At 41.7% G+C, this 18,424-nt stretch overlaps 2 protein-coding genes across 2 annotated transcripts in view; both read right to left on the bottom strand.

Moving 5' to 3' along the window:
• LOC126565137 (40-kDa huntingtin-associated protein) overlaps nucleotides 1–18,424 on the bottom strand; it is a 342,010-nt gene that overhangs the window by 205,802 nt on the left and 117,784 nt on the right. The window lies entirely within an intron of this gene.
• Nucleotides 1–18,424, bottom strand: part of LOC126563998 (centaurin-gamma-1A) — a 168,167-nt gene that overhangs the window by 113,799 nt on the left and 35,944 nt on the right. The gene's annotated exons all lie outside the window — the stretch shown is intronic.

Raw genomic sequence — 18,424 nt, forward strand, 5'->3', positions numbered from 1 at the left:
TTCCTCCACGGTTTTTGCCTCATCCCGGGCATGCTGGGTTGCTGTGAAATTCTACTTCTTCTTCTTTTTGGCTTAACGACCTCTAAGGTCATGCCGGCCATCGAAATGGGTTACTAAACTGCCGATACCACGTAGTTGGTTAGTCAGTCCTCACTTCGGAGGGACGGTCCGAATGGGATTTGAACCCCGGCCCTGCCGTTTGAAGACCGGCGCCGCTGTCACCAACACCACCGGGCCGCCCCCGGTTAAATTCTATCTTAACTTAAAAAATCACGATAGCAATTTAGTGAATAGCTAGGAGACAGAATCATCCAATAACAAATCCGGAAAATCAATTCATTTTTTTAATGCACACGTTACCGCAAGAACCACTGCAACCAAATCAATGCTTTTAATTTTTATTTGCAAAAGATCAAAAGCCAATTATTCGGTTGAATGCGCGAAAAAGTACTACATGATACAAATTCAAATGCATCTGCACATTTCGATGCAAAGTCAGACGCATTAATTGGTCTTGCTAAAACATTTAAACAAGGTGGAACAAAAAATGACTCAACTGCAAAACGGACTCCATTTAAACCTCCAAATATCCACAAAACACAATCGACACACAAAAGGAAATTGGGAATCATCATCCACCATTTACATTTTCGTGCATTGGCGTTCATTTCCCCGACCCGCCAACGCTCGAAAACAATTGGAACATAATTTGCATACGGTTATCCCACCCGTCTAGCACATAGTTCACCGGAACTACGAATTGACTCTGTAGCGAACGAAACGGCTGTTTATTTGTGCGATAAAATGTCACCACAAATTTTCAACCTCGTCGGTTACGGAAGCGAAAACCCATTTGCAACACACTTGGTCAATTAGATTTCATTAATTTATGTAATGTTTTTTTTCCATTACGTACATATTTACAGCTTGTTGCAATTTAATCACGGATATTGTGATATTGACTATTGATTATTATTGGGTAAAACAATATATAGTTTTTTATTTATTTTCCTAACATCGTGAAAATGGCATAAACTACTTGAGACGAAGTTTTACACAAATTCTTTACATTCACAATGACTACTCAATCTATTTTGCTAACATGCTGTCTTCGGCAATCTGTCTAAAATCTCTCCGTTCCAAGGATTATGAGTAAACAACGGTTAAAAAATGGCTGGTGCAACCTGAAGGTAAATATTTTACTTCCATTTCGCTCCTCATAACCTGAGCTAAGGCGGAAATGGGTAGGATAATCCCCGGACACGACCTCCAACGTGACAAAATACAATGCACTAATCGGAAAACGGGAAATCCGGGGGTGAGCATCAGATTGTAAAAAAACGAACACGAAAAAATAAAACCTTTCTCCTGTCGTAACGGAGCCGCCCAGAAAGGGAGTGAAAATCGATCGATCGTCGCGAGATTGGAAAATGTCCAGCACAGAAAATGTTTCCAACCTAGCAGCATACCGAGAAACCTTCTTCCACACGCCACAAAAATGATGGAGTAAGGCATTCGATGAATGTAATGCCTAGCATTCCTTCCCTGCGAATGCCGTAACGTAACGGTGAACGGACAGTAGAGTTTGAATATTGGAAAGCCTTTCGGGGGGAAAAAGGGCGAGATAAATAAGAGCCATTTTATGGTGGGAAAGCTGGAAAAATCAATTGTATGCTAGTGAGATATCAGCGATGAACTATGGACCGAAAGAGAAAATGGTGGCAAAAAGAATGTCCCCGTTTCAATTGCGATATTTATTCATACCCTGAATATAAATTCATATTTCCCAGAACAATGCATCGCTAAAGAAAGCTCTAGTAGTTTGAGTAAAGGACCATAAAGATTTTGAACGATTTATAGAGTTGTTTTCAATTTTTTTTTATCATAGCCTTTAAGAAATCGGATACTGAAATAAGACGACACTTTATAACTTGAAGAACAATGCAAGAAACGTAAATAGAACGTTTCTGTAACGTTGTAAATAGAACGATAAAGATACTCATTTCACCGCAGGATATCAGTGGGTCGTGGTTTATCGGTTTTTACGTCTCCTTAGCTTTAAGTGCAATTTGATGACTTTATGCAGATGGACTGAAATGACATAGTAAACATCTTTATTTCCGTCATCACTTCTATTTGATGCCTCCTATATCGACCAACTCTCAACTCCTGCTCGAGAAACTTGTTACAAAGTTTTATTGCAACGAGAAGAAGGACCAATGCCCAGTCTCACCATTGGTCAAATGTATTTAAAACCTTTAATTTAATCCATCCATCACCATCATCAGCAAAATTGCACAGTTTGTATCCTTTCATTATGAGGATTATATAGCAATTAAATAAAACCTCAAATGCTCAGCAAGCCAACACAAAACAACAAACAACTGTTTTAAATCTCCTGACCGAGTTTGATGATTCTTGCCGTTCTACCAGAGGAAATGATGTGCTCTGAGAGACCGAGCCACACATCAGGCGAGTTAGATTGTCTTGCATAAACGAATCTTCAATTCCATTTTCAATCGCTCACGCATGATGCAACCCAAATGTCGGTGGGTAGTTAACGTCAGTTGGCATTGATAAGGGACGTACGCCAATACAAAAGGTGAGTTCAGACCGACAAGAGCCTACACCCACTTCACTTTTCACTGCTTATAGTAAAGGACCATATGGCATCGTTTGTACGTACATGGTATCATTCTTTCATGCCTAGCAATCCGACTTCTAGCCTGCGGTTTCGATTCCTTGGTATGTCTGGCAGAATTCATCCCCCGCTGCCGGTGTTTTTCCCTGATGCAGCATATTTTCACTACTTCATCAAAGCATCGTACTCGAATGTTCTACCAACGTACGCCAGGCGAACGATTTTTCCATCAAAGCTCTCCAAGCACGTCTAACTGCTTCCTGAGAGCTGACTACGAAGATGGTATGTGAGCGATTAGAGCTGATTCCTGAAGCTTGATGACGATTTAAAGCAGAAGGTTACCATCGGAAGAAGAATCCACCTAACCATGCACGTTTGACATTTTCCTCGCACGGCTTGTGTCACGCACACAAGCAGACTTGAGGTTGAAAGGGAGGAAAACATAAAAAGCATTCTTAAGAGCGATTTCTAGGTACCAACAAGGAACCGCAACCGGAACAGGACCGGAGATTAAAGCCGTTTAGACATCCGATTCTTTTTTTTAAAGGCAACATACTCATCAGATTGACGAGTATACTGTCAGTAAAAAAAAAAAATCAATAAATACGTAAAAATAAAATAAAGTAAGCAAAAACAATGTTGCTAAACTTTACACAAACTCTTCGGTAAAACGACACAAACGCTTCCCATTATTTGACAGGGTTAATATCGACTTCGAACACACTAATTAGCATACACTTAGGAACCAATCCATTTAGTTAATCATAACTATGCGATCATTATTATTGCAACACGCTTTTCTCGTTCGCCATTTAAACACCTCGATGAACTTCAACCCCAAGTGCAGTGCAGTGGCGGCTGGGTCGGCACACTACCTATAAATTTGCCACCGCAAAAGCCACCAAACAACCCTCTCTCGCTCGCTCACATCTACAACATCATCATCATCTTGTACTACTACTTCGGCACACAATAGCAATATGACGGCGACGACCTGACCAAATTGTAATTAAACAATTGAGGCCATAATAATCCCCCTTTTTCCTTCTCGTCGAACATTAGCACCGAGCGGGGGATGTATCCACATAAACACGGTGGTGGTAGTGTTGTTTTGGCAACGCTACCGATTGCAAGTCGAAAAGTGCATACACGGTTTCGCGAACAGAGGCAAGGCGAAGAGTGAGAGATAATTTCGCATGTCCGTAATGAATGATAATGAGCCGTCTCGCAACGCACGAGCCACACACACCGGGCATCGCGCGCTGCTGATAATGTTGAAACACGCTCACCTTAAACACATCGTAAGTGTATCGTTGTAAGTGCGTAAGTCTCCCAACCGTGGCGTGGGTCAATATGTCATTTCGATTATTCAAGCTTGCATATTTTTTTTTCTCTCTCTCTCTCACTCACTCTCTTTGAAGCCCTCTATTATATTCATCTCGGTCAAATGCTTTCCCATTCAACTCGAAAAACACCGCACACCTAATAACAATCAATGACTTTTAACATTGAACGATAGCTAGCGATCAGAGCGTGGTTGCAAACGGTGATCATTATCATCACCATTCATTAGAGGCAGCATAAACATACGCGGGCTAGTATAAACAGAATTGATTCTCAAAGGGAAGAGTCGCACATTTTTCGTGAAAACGAATTACCATAGCGGCTAAGTCTATTAGTTTTATTTTGTTTAACGACTTGTTAGGTCATGCCGGCTTTCGAACAGCTTTAGAGACTTATTGATACCACGTAGCTGGATATCCACTCCTCATTACAGGTGAAGGGTCAAGAATGGGAGTTGGTCCCCGGTACTAACGTAGGAAGGCTAACGCCGCTGTTTATTAGTTTGATTTAACGATATTTTTAAAGGTGAGCTTTTATTAAAGAAAGCAGATATAGATGGATCATAGATGGATCATGGAAAGTCAATTCATTACTATTCAAATTGTACAATATTAAAAAAAAAAGAATGTTTTTAATATTTATAAATCAATAGTCACAACCGAGTCAGTCCAGTCAGTGGAATCAGTTTTTCATCGTCCCTACGCACGACTAACTTGTCAGAAAAGTAAAATCGCAATTAAACCAGAATTGCCAGCAGATTTCAAATTTTAATATGATAAAATCTGAGAGACGGGCTCTAAGTGCAAAATCATGAATCTATATCATGATTTTGTATCTCTCCAGACAAACCCTAGTACCACTTGACCAATAAACCGCACCACTTTGCCAGAGTCCTACAATTCCCTTTTAGTAGGCGACACCTCCATGCGAGAGGACACGAAGAGGACATCTAAATCCTCAACAGTATTACACAGGGGTGACCCGGTGGTGTAGGCGAAAACGGCACCGGTCTTCATACGGCAGGACCGGGGTTCAAATCCCATCAGGTCCGTCCCCCCGTAGTGAGGACTGGCTAACCAACTACGTGGTATCGGCCTAGTCTAGTAAGCCATTTTTGATGGCCGGCGTGACCTAAGAGGTCGTTAAGCCAAGAAGAAGAAGATGTTACAAAGACGGATCCTGTTGGGAGGTGTGTCTCCGAACCAGTATTTTATATTTACTGATAGCCTCCGCGCTGTCAAAGCACCGAAATCTGTCGAGGCATTAAAGCGCTCTGATTACTTTATGCAAACAATACTGTATATTCTAAGCTCTTTGTTTAATAAAGCACTCCGAATATCGCTCATATGGATGCCTACTCATTGCGCCGGCAATGAAAAAGCACACTCCTTGGCCAAACGAGGTACCTCCGATGGCAGCATTTTTGAGAGGTCAATTCCCCTTCAGGAGTTTCTTCGCACCCCACAACAGCTATGCATGGCCCGCTGGCAGAGCATGTGGGATGAGGACGAACTCGGGAGGAACTCCATCTCACCACAGGTTTCCCTGCGTCCCTGGTTTCACGGGCTCCCAGTAGATCGTGCGTTTATTCGTATGATGTTGAGACTTATGTCGAACCATTATGCGATGAATGCACATCTTCAATGTATAGGTAGCGCCGACTCCAAGGTTTGTAGCTGTAGCAACGGATACCACGACATTGACCACATCCTCTGGTCATGTCTGGAGTTCGATGCGGCTAGACCCGGACTCTTAGTAGCCGTTCGGGCATCAGGAACATCTTGGACGGTGCCGATGCGCGATATCCAGAGACAGAAGGACTACGAATATGCGCAGATTCTGTTTGACTTCTCCAAAGAGATGGGAATCGTCCTTTCATCCCTTCCCCTCTCCCTTCCCTAACCTTACAAGGTTATTGTGGCAATCGGCTCCAGGCATTTTGCAGGCGTCAGGGTCGCCAGCGACAACATTGGATCTCTGAATCAATTCAATTAGACTTGGACGACATGAAGTTATGACTGACGGCTTTACTGTTGGTGGAATGCGTGAGTTAGATTTCACTGTAGCTTCACAAAGTTGTAGTGGCTTTCGGACTTGTGCGTTCTGTCGATGGTGAAACCAGTTGATAGTGTCCAACTTTAGAACCATATCTGGCAGCAATAACATCCACAACCGAGCTCACCCGGGATAAGGTGCACTTGAATTGAGGGAGAAGTAAATGTCTGCCCTTAAAATAGGATATAAGTTTAATAAATTGTAAAGCTAGATATTAGATTAGCAGATTCGTTTTTTAGGAATACGGCCTGACCGTCGTTACGAAATAATAAATATAAATTAAATTCTAAAGAAAACAAGGGCTAGGTGGGGATTCGACAACGGCCCCGGTCCACACACGGCATTATCGAGGTTCAAATCCTGTCCAAACTTTCCTCCACGTGGTATCAGCTAGTCTAGTAAGCCATTAAATGGCTGACGTAGCCGAGAAGGTCGTTAAGACAAAAAGAAAAAAATCTGAGGAAATTTCACCGCTCAACATACCCTAAAACACCCCTAAAATATACACTATGGACATTGTACAAAACTTTCGAATTCGTCAAAATCGTGTCCTTCTAATCCAAATTACTACCATGTATTCGGAATTTACATCTTGTATCACCAATATTAGCCAATAGACACTGCTGGATTGATCATATTACAAGAATGGCAACGAACTCAATCTGTTAAGTTTTTTAGTGAACAAAGTTTAGTCCAAATTAAAATGAAATTAAGGAGACCTCTTGGATTCTAGGGGCCGTACGGAGACAGAGGCACTGGTCTTCACACGGCAGAACTGGGATTCAAATCCCATCCAGATTATTTCCCCGTAGCGAGGAAACCAACTATTCAATTATGTGGTATCAGCAAGTCTTTAGAATCTGTGGTATCAGAATCTTATACACATTTGCCAGAACGTATCCGGTCGAAACGAGGTGTGCTGTAAATGGTCACTAGAAAAATTATCGTTCATCTGTTATTTATTTTCCCATTATTTATCAGTCATCATCCACTAATCTCTTTCCCACTGCACCTCTTGTAAACATGTATGTACGTATCGTCACACTAAAACTTAATTTATATTATCACGCTATTTCTCTACTTACGCATCGAAACATTCCAAGCTAAATCGTTCATGCATCACATTACCTGGAAGAAAAGAATACACAAATAATTAATGCTGTTTCTTAATAGTATTATGCCTGGAAGGATTACTCCTACAAAACGAAATACAGCAAACAATAGCGTCGGCACAAGCAAATCAAGTTATTTTGCGTTTCAAGCTGCGTAGCACCTCATTAATTTCCTTGATCAATAACATTTCTTTGCTTCCAAGAACACCAGTCGCCTAGCAGTTCCAAAACATAAAGCTGTGAAGAAGGTAAAATTTTCGCAAGAAATTTTCTAATCCCAAAACAAGCTGTGTGGTTGTCCTGGCATATCCTACCGAAAACGAAATCGATGGCAACCAAAAAACGAGCATTCTATCCTGCAAACAATAATATCCGGTAACGGTGATCTCGTTTAACTCAATTTTCCACCTTTTTCCCACTAACGAGAAAATGAATGAAAGTGGGCTGAGTACGGTGAGCTCCAAAAGCTTCCCTATACAGTGCCTACATTCGAACTCGTAATTCTCTTTCACCCGATATCCGATTGGCAAAGGTGGAGTATCGTCAGCATCATCCAGGCATACTCGACAGCCGACTGGACTCAGAGAAGAAAATCCCTTTGCCCAAGCACCAAAATGGTCGCTCGTGTACGAGTTTAACCTTCGTCTGTAAAAATTGGGATGATTTTCATAGCAACGTCCACCGGATGAGGTGTGCACAATTGCTTTATTTTTACGCCCTTTATGTGTTCGTCTCGATGAAGTACAACCAGACACAATTTACACAGTTTCCACATGCACGATCCATACCGAAATAATGTAGATTAAATTTCACACTTTATGTTGCGAATCCAACCAATGAACTGTTTCCATTGTGAGCAGTCCAAAGCACCAAAAGCATATCGTCAGAAGGCACGGAAAGAATTAAGTGTATCGGTTGTTCTTTTCTCGTCACGCTAAACCCCCCGTTGGACAGGATCAAAAGCTTCAAATAGTCCCTGTGCGGTCAGTGTTATGGTCTCGTAAGAGCAATGCCGTGGCGGAACATATTGTCTCGGCCAGAGCTTAGCAAACAAAACCACGGAAAAAAGCAAAACGTTGCAGTCGAGGACACATCTTTCCATCGAAACCTTAGTACCTTCCGTCTATCCTTGTTGGGAAACCTTAAATAAGCTTCCAGTCTCCCATACATAAGCTTCCTTCCCGGCAAAACCATCAGTACATACTGAATAAAAATGTAGCAAAAAATGTTAGCCACGTTTGCCACCCGCCAAGCAGTCTGGAGAAGGACTTTGTTTGGCGTATAATTTATTTAGCACAAATTGCTATCCATTCCGTACCGGTGTGTCTACGTTTTCTCTTCACACTTTTCAACCCTTCGGCGCTAGACGACGCCGTTATCCGCTGGTCTTCTTGCCGCCAGGCTTCCCAGTCGGAAGGAAGAAAAGCACAACAATTCGATGTGCTTTCCGAAGGGAAATGCTTCACCGGAAGCAGTCGCGACGAAGGTGAATAGGAATGTAATTGGAGTGAAAATGTTGCACTTCTTGAAATGATTGCATTTTCACCGTTCAGGTAAACTATCACAAATTAAATTTAAATTGTATTACAAAGCAGCCACACTATTTTGAAAAATGTAAATTAAAACTGGCAGTATGTTCTAATACAATTGTGGTCAAGTTTTTAATTTTCATCGATTAATTATTTTAATTTTAAAAAATACAGTTTTTGAATGTTTAATAAAAACATATTAAAGAATTCAAAGCATTTAATTGCAAATTTAAAAACAAAAGTTTGCACTTCTCGGTTTGCCAGAATAATTTCTGATTACATAGTGTGAAACCACACTATCAAAACAAATCTGCTACCGAGGCAAGATTGTCCCCACAATCCGCCAGAGCTTTCGAACGAAAAAAAGCTCATCTTTTTTGCAACAAGTTTTCAGACGAAATTCTTCCATAAGCTTCATCTATAATTAAAATTCAACTCTCCTAGTCTTTCCGGACCATGGTAGAGGTTTTTCTGTGTTTGACCGTGTTTGCTTTCCAGCTACTGTTAGAACGAGTAAAGTGGTCCACGCAACTTGCCGGGGGTCACCGACGGACCAGTGAAGGTGAACCGTCAATTGAATATAGCAAAACTTTGTACTGCACACATTTAAAAATTAAAGACGCGAAGTGAAGCGTTGCTATGTAAACCTTCCCTTCGCAGGAGGGACGACTCCATTAGCCACCTCAAACGTTCGTTAAAGGCAAAACGTATTTGTTTTCGGAATAAATAACTTTACGAGAAAAAGAAAAAAAACTTAAAATTAATAGCCCTTTTTTACACACACTACGTCGTCGATGGTAAATTTCCTTTTTACAACCTTTGGTTTTTGCGGTCACATTCGGACATTGAATGTCACTTTTTACTGTTTGTCTTCTAGTGTGTGGGAATAGAGATGTTGCGGAGTTGAAAACTTCGCAATAAACTACCGCTTGCTTGTACAGAAAGGTAATTCGCCTGGCGAGCAGCAAACAAATGGAGGAAACTCTGTACGAACAAAATCAAATAAAAATTTTAACGATACACCGAGTCTACAGGCTGGTAAGAGCTCCTCTTGCACCGGACGAATGCTACCGAACAAAAGTGGTTTATATTTCTGATGGCTGATCACGACCGCTTGTGAAAACTTTACACTCCACTCTTCTATGCCAATTGACGATACTTTGTTGGTTGCAGGAGTGAAGAGTAATGTCGTTACGTTTTAACCGCAAACGCGACAATGCACTTCCTCCACTTTGCTACTGACAAGTGCATCTAGCCAAGTGTAATAGCAGCGCTCACAGTGTACCGTATTGTGGCTACAAAACGAAGGGAAAGCAATAGTAGGAAACAAAAAAGGCAGGATGCTTTCTGGCGATGGCATCGTAAATAAAGCTATCTACATAGCATCAGGACAACAAAAAATAAATGTACTTCAAGAGAGTGGAAAACGTTGTAAGAGCTTTCGTACCACTGTGCAGCATTTTCTACAACACTCCATAGATAGAAATCTATTGGTAAAAAAGAAACTCAAGAAAAAAATTATTCCATAGTATCTAAATAGTAGCAAACACAAAATTTTACTAAACAATATTTATTTAAAACACAAATAACATAACATACTTCTATTGAAATTTGAAGCAACGATTAATTTCTAATCATTTATATTATTGCAATAATAGTAAATCAGTTGTTTGGCACATCATTAACACACTTATGTTAAACAACCTCCATCGACTTCGCCAAAACCCTCGAATAATTCGAAAGCATTCATTAAAGATAAATCCATTAACGGGGAGCACGATAGGTTTTATCACCGCAGGACTGGATGGTTTTCAAAGCTATTTGCAAATTAGCTGCCAAATCCCCGAAGCGTATCTTAACGGCGAATGATGGTACCGATGCGTCGAGAAAATTGGCTTTCACCTACTCGACAGCTCCGTGTCATATGACGCAGGCATCTTATTGCCAAGGGTTCAGAAATTCTTCGTTGAACAAATCCGCGAATATTTTCCTTCTTTAGAAATACATTCTTTTTTTTTGGCTTCTTGTGTACTACCTCTCAATGGTTTGTACTGGCTTGGGTTGTGTCTGGTAAGTACGCGCCTGGAGATATGCAATGACGACTTACTGAGGCGATAAGTGCTTTTATGCATTGTATCGATTATGAAAATTATTTGCTAAATTATGCATTTTACTACAACTAGAGTAAAACGTATTGTTTTCTCCATCTCGTTATAAAAATTAAGACTTTTTCGTTAAAAGGCGATTTGCACGATGTAACGCTAACGGCAGCTGCCAATGGTACTTCGAAGACTACCATGAAACAAAATAAAAATACTTAAGAGTACGGTGCGGTGCTTTCCCAGGACTCTATCTTCTCCGAAATTCAGAGTACATGTACTGCACGAATCTCTCCGAAATTCTTACAACATTCTTCAACTGTTTCTGCTCCATCGCGATTCGCAACCTTATACATTATAAATTGCTCTGCTTTTAGTTAGTTTTTCCCCGAGGAAACAGCTTCCTGAAGAGGGTGTTTTGCTACAGAGAACAACCGCAGACTCATCGCAGTATGTAGCTACCGTGTCACATGAGCTTGAAATTGACCTTCAGGATATAGCAACGAATAGAAGAAACACGAGAGATACGAAAGGAACATGGCAATTTTGGGGACGTTCTATGTCCCTTATCTGCTAGCGCACTAGAAGCGGTCCTTAAAAGCAACTCCAAAAGCTAAAATAGAGAAACGTGACCAACGTAAAACCACCCTTATGCACACGTTTTCTCTTCCAATGTTCCAAAAATTGCATGTTCCAAAGGGTCCATGATGGAAAAAAAGTCACTCACGTCAACGTGACGGACATAAAATGAAAAGAACACACACACACAACATTTTGAATGAAAGTGAAAGTGCACGCTACGTCCGAAGGAGTAAATTTGTGTAACGGACCGAGTGGTTCCGCACTCCAAAACTACTCACCTCTCTAACTTGTGACCCATTTTAATCACTAACACGTGATGCACAGAGCTTCGCGCTCGGTTCCTTTGTGTCTCTGTGTGTGAGTGCGGAAAAGCGAAAGAAAAGCAAAAGCGCAAACAACCCCCACCATGAACGCATTGCCCTGAAACCATCAACCTACAAAAAACTCGATCCTACAACGGGCTGTGCGCCTGGCCTGCTCGTCAAAAATAATTTATAACAGTACGATGCGTGCATAAATTAAAAGCTGAAACGACCGGTTAACGGGCGAGATACAGCAGCGAGATTCAGAAAATATGAATTGGGGGTTGGTTTTATGATAGGTTGGACATATTGTGACAAAGAGTAGAGAAGTATGAAGGCATATTAACACTTCAAATATTTTATAGCAATGAATTAATAACTTCACGCCGTGTTTTTACTATCTACACTTTTTAGATGTCTACTCTTCAAAAAGCAGATCCTTCTTTTTGCTATACTTTTACCTCTCTCGTCTCATCAAGCCTTCAAGACCTTTGGCTTACCCCGAAGAGTGCTTGAAATTTGACCTTGTCACTTGACACTGGAAGCGAACGATCGTTCGCACCCCAAAAAGCGCCTTCTCAACACGCTGGTGGTCAAATCAATTTCGATTAGCACTCACATTTAAAAGGGTATGGAGAGCATTCTCAACTGCACTCTCACAACCAGTGAGGCAATGTACACAACGCGACTCCTTTAAGTTCCCGCCATCTCCAACGCACCTCAGCTAGATCTTTAGTGGTTAATTTATGTTTATGTTTGCGTGTTTTTTTTTTACACACACATAAGGTGACACACGTAAGGGGGTGCTAGAGGCCAACGGATCCCACCTGCAGCAACAGCAACTCGTTTTCAAGTTTTGCTTCAATTTGCCCGCAGGGGTTCACCGCCGCCGCTCGACCAAATACACACATTGTTGTTGGCAACCCACTTGCCAAACCTCGTCGAATTCGCGCATGCAAAAACGCAACAACAAACAAACCTGCTGTCTGTGGATTAAATAACAGCAAAAGGTTTGAGAAGGTCGATTCGCTGTCGTACGCGTTAGAGAAAGTGTTCGCGAATCGCCCTTGAACTACGGGAAAACTAATTCCAATGATGGTGTGCGAGTGTGACTCCGAGCTACCCCAAAACCTGTGCAGCGCAAACGAGCGAAGCTAGTTGGCATGGTGAAAAAGAAACCACGAGGTTGTACGAACATATGGCGCCCGGTAGCGTTATGCTAATGAAGTCGCTTGACGTGGTCATTCATCAGTCCCGGTTCCATGAGGTTGGAACGTACTTTTTGTGCAGCTTGAAACGAGTGCTTTTACCCACATTCTTATTCTTTTTAAGGAGAAAAAACAGGCTTATTAGATTCTACATCCGCAAACAACACATAAAAGTTCTTTATTTTTTTCTTTTCTTTTATTCTGTAGCCAATTTGTATTCATAACCTAAGTACGGCGAAAGTAGTACAAAAAGCCAACAAAATGCCACATGCATTCACCATCTTTTATTCAAATTTCTAAATGTAAGCGAAAGAAAACAAAACTCTGCACAAAAAGACAAAGCTGACAGTTACTACACGTCGGAGAGCCTTTTTTGAGTCTTAAAATATCCCCCGCTTTACTATAGAAATAACAACAAACCTGCAACGCTAACAACTTCAAACGGGATGAAACAAAACAAACGAACAGTATATACACAGGGAGACAGCATCAGCCACATCCGGAACCAGCCTGCCACTCTGGAGATGATATGGTGGAATTTAGATTACTTTTTACGCCCACAGGTTGATTTTCTTTTTTATTAAATCTGTAGTACGTGAATACACTTTGAAGCTGTGTAATAAACATCAACATTACACAGGATGTGTGTGAAATATTGCATAATGTAGAACAGCACTCCCTGTACTGGCACGTCTATACTTCAACACGTGAGAGCACTTTAAGTTTACGTGAAGATTAATATGTTTTAAAATCTTCATAACACACAATAATCCGTCCATAATAGTATTATCATTCATTGAATCGATCGATAGAAACAACGGTACGGTGCCTTGGACCGTTCTAATCAAACACATTTCATAATAGCAACCAACCATTGGGACAACCAACTTTTTACTAAAGCCATCCATTTCCCCCTGGCTCTTTTCTATGGGTGGCGCCATTCAATGTAGTTTCCTTGTGTGTATCGTCGTCTGGCATCGCACAACGGCGTTGCATCATGCACGACGCACTGTGTACACCATGTGGTGTTATGAAGGTTCGACATTGGGTTCGCCACTAGCCGGTCTATATACGGTCGTTTGTTTATCAACTAAGCCCCACACACACACACACACGCACGCACCCACACATACACAATGTTGCAACGTTTAGTAAACATACATTCTAGCGCTTAGAATCCTAGTATACTGTCGTACGACAGCATTATGAAGATGGCTAAAGATGCAAATTGCAAATGCAAAATTATCGCATCACAAATTGTGCAGCGAATTGTGTTTCGATTGTCTTTGTGGAAGTTATGCAGCCACCCAACCACCGCCGGGATAACGAATTGCCATACACTTGAACCCATCACATAAGTCAACTTACTCCACCCAGCACGTCGCTCGCTTTTACGCGTAACTTGATGACCCTGGCATACGAAACGGCTTCCCAGACGGACGCTCATGAAGCTCATTGATTGCGACCTTCTCTTATCTGACGCTCGAGTGCGTTAATGTCCTTCGATGTCCTTCCGGCACACTGTACCCAGGACTTCACCGTCGTGTGTGACCTTCGAAAGGGCACAAGGAGTTCGAACCGGTTTCGGAACGGAACACAACACCATCGACTAAATGAACCACCCCAGGCTGTGTGTTTTGGTTCATTGTACCACCCACCACAAAGGCGATACAATAAATATACCAATTATTTTAACCGCTGCTAAGAACCGATGAGTTGCGTTAGATCATTCTGACGGGAAATAGGACCTAACCATTTTCATTCGAGTTTGTATGTTCCCCTTCCATTAGAAACCAATTTCTGTTCGTTCCTCCCTCTTTGTGCTGACGATGAGTAATCATTCAATTTACCCTAATTTCGATTCCAGTTTGTGTTTTATTTTTCGAAAGCTTTCCTTCAATAAAAACACATTACGGATAAAAGAAAACCTTTAAGTTGTCACATATATACAAGAACATAAATAGATATAATGCAACATAATACAACTTAGCTCAACTTCGGGGGGTGATGTTTAATTAAATATCAAATTAGAAGAGGATCATAACGTTTATTATCATACTCTTACCACCTTGTCACAAAATGACCGCGACGGCACCACATTCTTAAACATATGAATCAATCTACATTTATTAAAAATCATTTATTGAGCTCTCGGCAGGCAAGGTGGTGTATACGACAATTGCCGTCTACAAACGGTAGGACCGGGGTTCAAATCCCATCCGGACCGACCCCCCCGTAGTGTGGACTAACTATTCAACTACGTGATATCGCCAAGTCTAGTAAGCCATTCGATGACCGGCGTGACATTAGAGATCGTTAAGCCAAGAAGAAGAAGAAGAAGAAGTTATTCAGCTCTCAACTGGTATTGGGTAAAATTCATCCCAATCTGCATTTTTTTTTAAATAAAAACAAATGGGTTGAAGATGACAAAATAAAATCGAACATTTATATAATGAAAGTAAACAAATAGAATAAACATATTAAATAATATCGTCCACCATAAAAATGATAGAAAATAGACAATGGTCTAATGATGTAAGCGAATTAAGTTCAGGCTGCATGGATCGCAAACGTAAAGCGCAAACCCAAGTGTTGTGTCAACAACATTTTTGGGTTTGATAGGCATAAACGTTGATCGCAAACATGTGTAAACAAACTTTCAAGCGCAGACATTTGTAAACAAATTGTTACTGCGGCGAAAGAAGAATATAACTACGGATATTTTCATGTTTTACGATAGTTTAACGAATAATACCATATTACTGTAATTTAAAATAAATTTTATCAAATACTTTTACTTCAGGCTTCATCCACCGTAAGCGCAAAGCCGAGCGCAAATATATTGTGGCTACAAGAAGCGCTCTGTACTTTGATGAACAACTTAACGACCAGTTCAACGAACAGCTAGATGCTCCACTAGCAGACGGTCCCGATGTACCATCGCCACCTGACATCGAGGACACGCGCATAGCTATCCGTCGGTCAAAGAACAATAAGGCACCCGGAACCAACGGGATCGTAGCCAAATTGGTCAAAAACGGGAGTGCCTCAGTAGAAAATGAGGTTCATCAACTTGTTACTGAGGTATGGGATAGCGAAACGATGCCTTGTGATTGGAATTTCGGCATCATCTATCCCATATACAAGAAGGGAGAAATGTTGGACTGCAACAACTACACGGGTATTACGGTGTTGAATACCGCCTACAAAATATTCTCCCTAATACTTCAGGATAAGCTTGTCCCATTCGTCGAACATATAGTTGGAAACAATCAAAGAGGATTCCGAAACGGAAAATCTACCACTGGCCAGATCTTCACTACGCGGCAAATCTTGGAGAAGATGGCTGAACCGCAGTTGAACACGTATCATCTCTTCATAGATTTCAAGGCCGCATATGATAGCATAGCCAGGGTTAAACTTTACGAGGCCATGAGTTCTTTTGGAATCCCGGCCAAACTGATCAGGCTTGTTAAAATGACCATGATCACTTGCCAGGTGAAGGTGGATGGAAAACTCTCATGATCCTTTGCTACCACCAAAGGCCTGCGTCAGGGAGATGGACTCGCCTGTCTCCTATTCAATTTGGCGCTAGAGTGGGCCATCCGTGACTCGGAGGTGGAGACTTCGGGAACCATCTTCTATGAGTCAACCCAGATCCTGGCATGTTGGATCTAGGAGTGACTTATAGACGTATAGTCCCAGATCCTGGCACGTTGGAGATCTAGGATATTCGCGCCCACCCGGTCATTCTACAACCTGAGGAATCTTACCTCAAAAAACCTGTCGCGACGGTCGAAGCTGAGACTGCATCGTACCTTTACAGTCCCAGTACTCACAAACACCTCTGAGACATGGACCCTGTCCAAAACAGACGAAGGCCTCTTAGCCGCGTTCGAGAGGAAGATGCTCAGAAGGATCGTTGGCCCCGTATGTGTGGAAGGACTATGGAGGAGCCGCTACAACGACGAGCTGTACGAACTGTATGACGACCTCACCAGGCTCTGATGGGCTGGCCATATTATACGCATGGCACCGGACGACACAGCTCAGAAAGTCCTTTTAGGCTGTCCACACGGACAGAGGAGGAGTGGTAGGCCCAGATTGAGGTGGGAGGATGGCGTGGAATCATCCGCCATCAAGGCCGGGATAACGGATTGGCGGACAACGGCGCGGGTCCGTGACCGGTTTACGGTAAGTAAGTACACGAAGCGCTAAAAATCACAGTACATTTTGACACAACGCTTGAGTTTGCGCTTCACGTATACGCTCCATGTAGCGCGAGCTTTAGAAACTTTTCCAATGAAAAATAAACACGCAATTTATGTATGATTTTCTTTTCCTTTTTTATGCATGATAAACCAAAAGACTGCTTGCTTCTATTAGCCAGAATCGACCAACAACAATAAGTTTTGCGCATGAAACCGGAACTACAGATGAATATTTAATCAATTTCAATTATTACGCTATTAGCCGTATGTAAATTTGTTTATTTCAATTAGAATTGCTTGCCAAATGCGGTAGACCCGTACACGTGACACGCATATGCTTGCTACAATTGTCAATACTTCCTTCGCTACTAATTAGAATCATTAAGCTTTACGCACTTGGTTTACGGTCTATCTATCAGTAGGTGGTGCTGGATCGACCCAGCAAGAATTAATGATCGCCATTGTGCTGGAAACAGTTGCTCTTCCCATTGCCGTCAAAACAATTGCCAGAGCTCAAGTGCAAACAACCGCAGTTGAACCTTGAAAGTGCGTACTGCCGTTGAAGGAGTGTTCAATCGACCATTAAAAGAAATTGTTAATAAGCTCTTCTAACTCACCGTCGAAGAGGAAGGTGAACGTTTCTAGGTGCTTCGTATTGCACGAAGCATGGGTTGGGGTTTCCTGTTTTTTCTTTCTCTGTTTATCTGAGTATCTATTTAGCTGCTTCATTCCGTTGCTACAAACGCTCTTAGTGGGTACAGCTGTTGTGGAACTGAACGCCCTTACTTCATCACAATCCTATTCAAGACGTTCAATCGACTGTCTGGTTTCTATTCTGTGTGTTTTCTTAGCACAACTGTTTGCAGTATTGCACGCTATACGGAATCGTCTAGTCTTGTCCATCGATCAATTGTAGTGCCATGTGTTGTACTTTAGCTATTTCTCAAATATTAAAAAAAAATTTCTGATCTTTCAATGCAAATGCATATAAAACAAATACGATAAACGATTACTGATTGATTGAAGCAATTGCACATCTGCCACGTGCTAGTAATTAAAACATCAAACCATCACACTGTGCCCTCTGATCTATAAAATTGTTTTTACGGCCCTTCTGCACTATATCTTTCCACACACGCGTCCACAATCTTTCTACACCGGCATGTATGCCCCACCGCCAAGACCGCGTTGTACGCTAAAGAGTGAATTTATGTTGCTCGCAAGCTTCCACAACAAAACGCCAACTTCCCGGCCGAAAAGGTGCTAATTTCAGCTTATGAATAGCTTTATTGCTTCATTGTTGTGTATGATGCCCAGCGAGAAGTTCTCGCCGACACGCTT

Source organism: Anopheles maculipalpis, chromosome 3RL (assembly GCF_943734695.1).
Source record: "Anopheles maculipalpis chromosome 3RL, idAnoMacuDA_375_x, whole genome shotgun sequence".
Taxonomy (NCBI): Eukaryota; Metazoa; Arthropoda; class Insecta; order Diptera; family Culicidae; genus Anopheles; species Anopheles maculipalpis.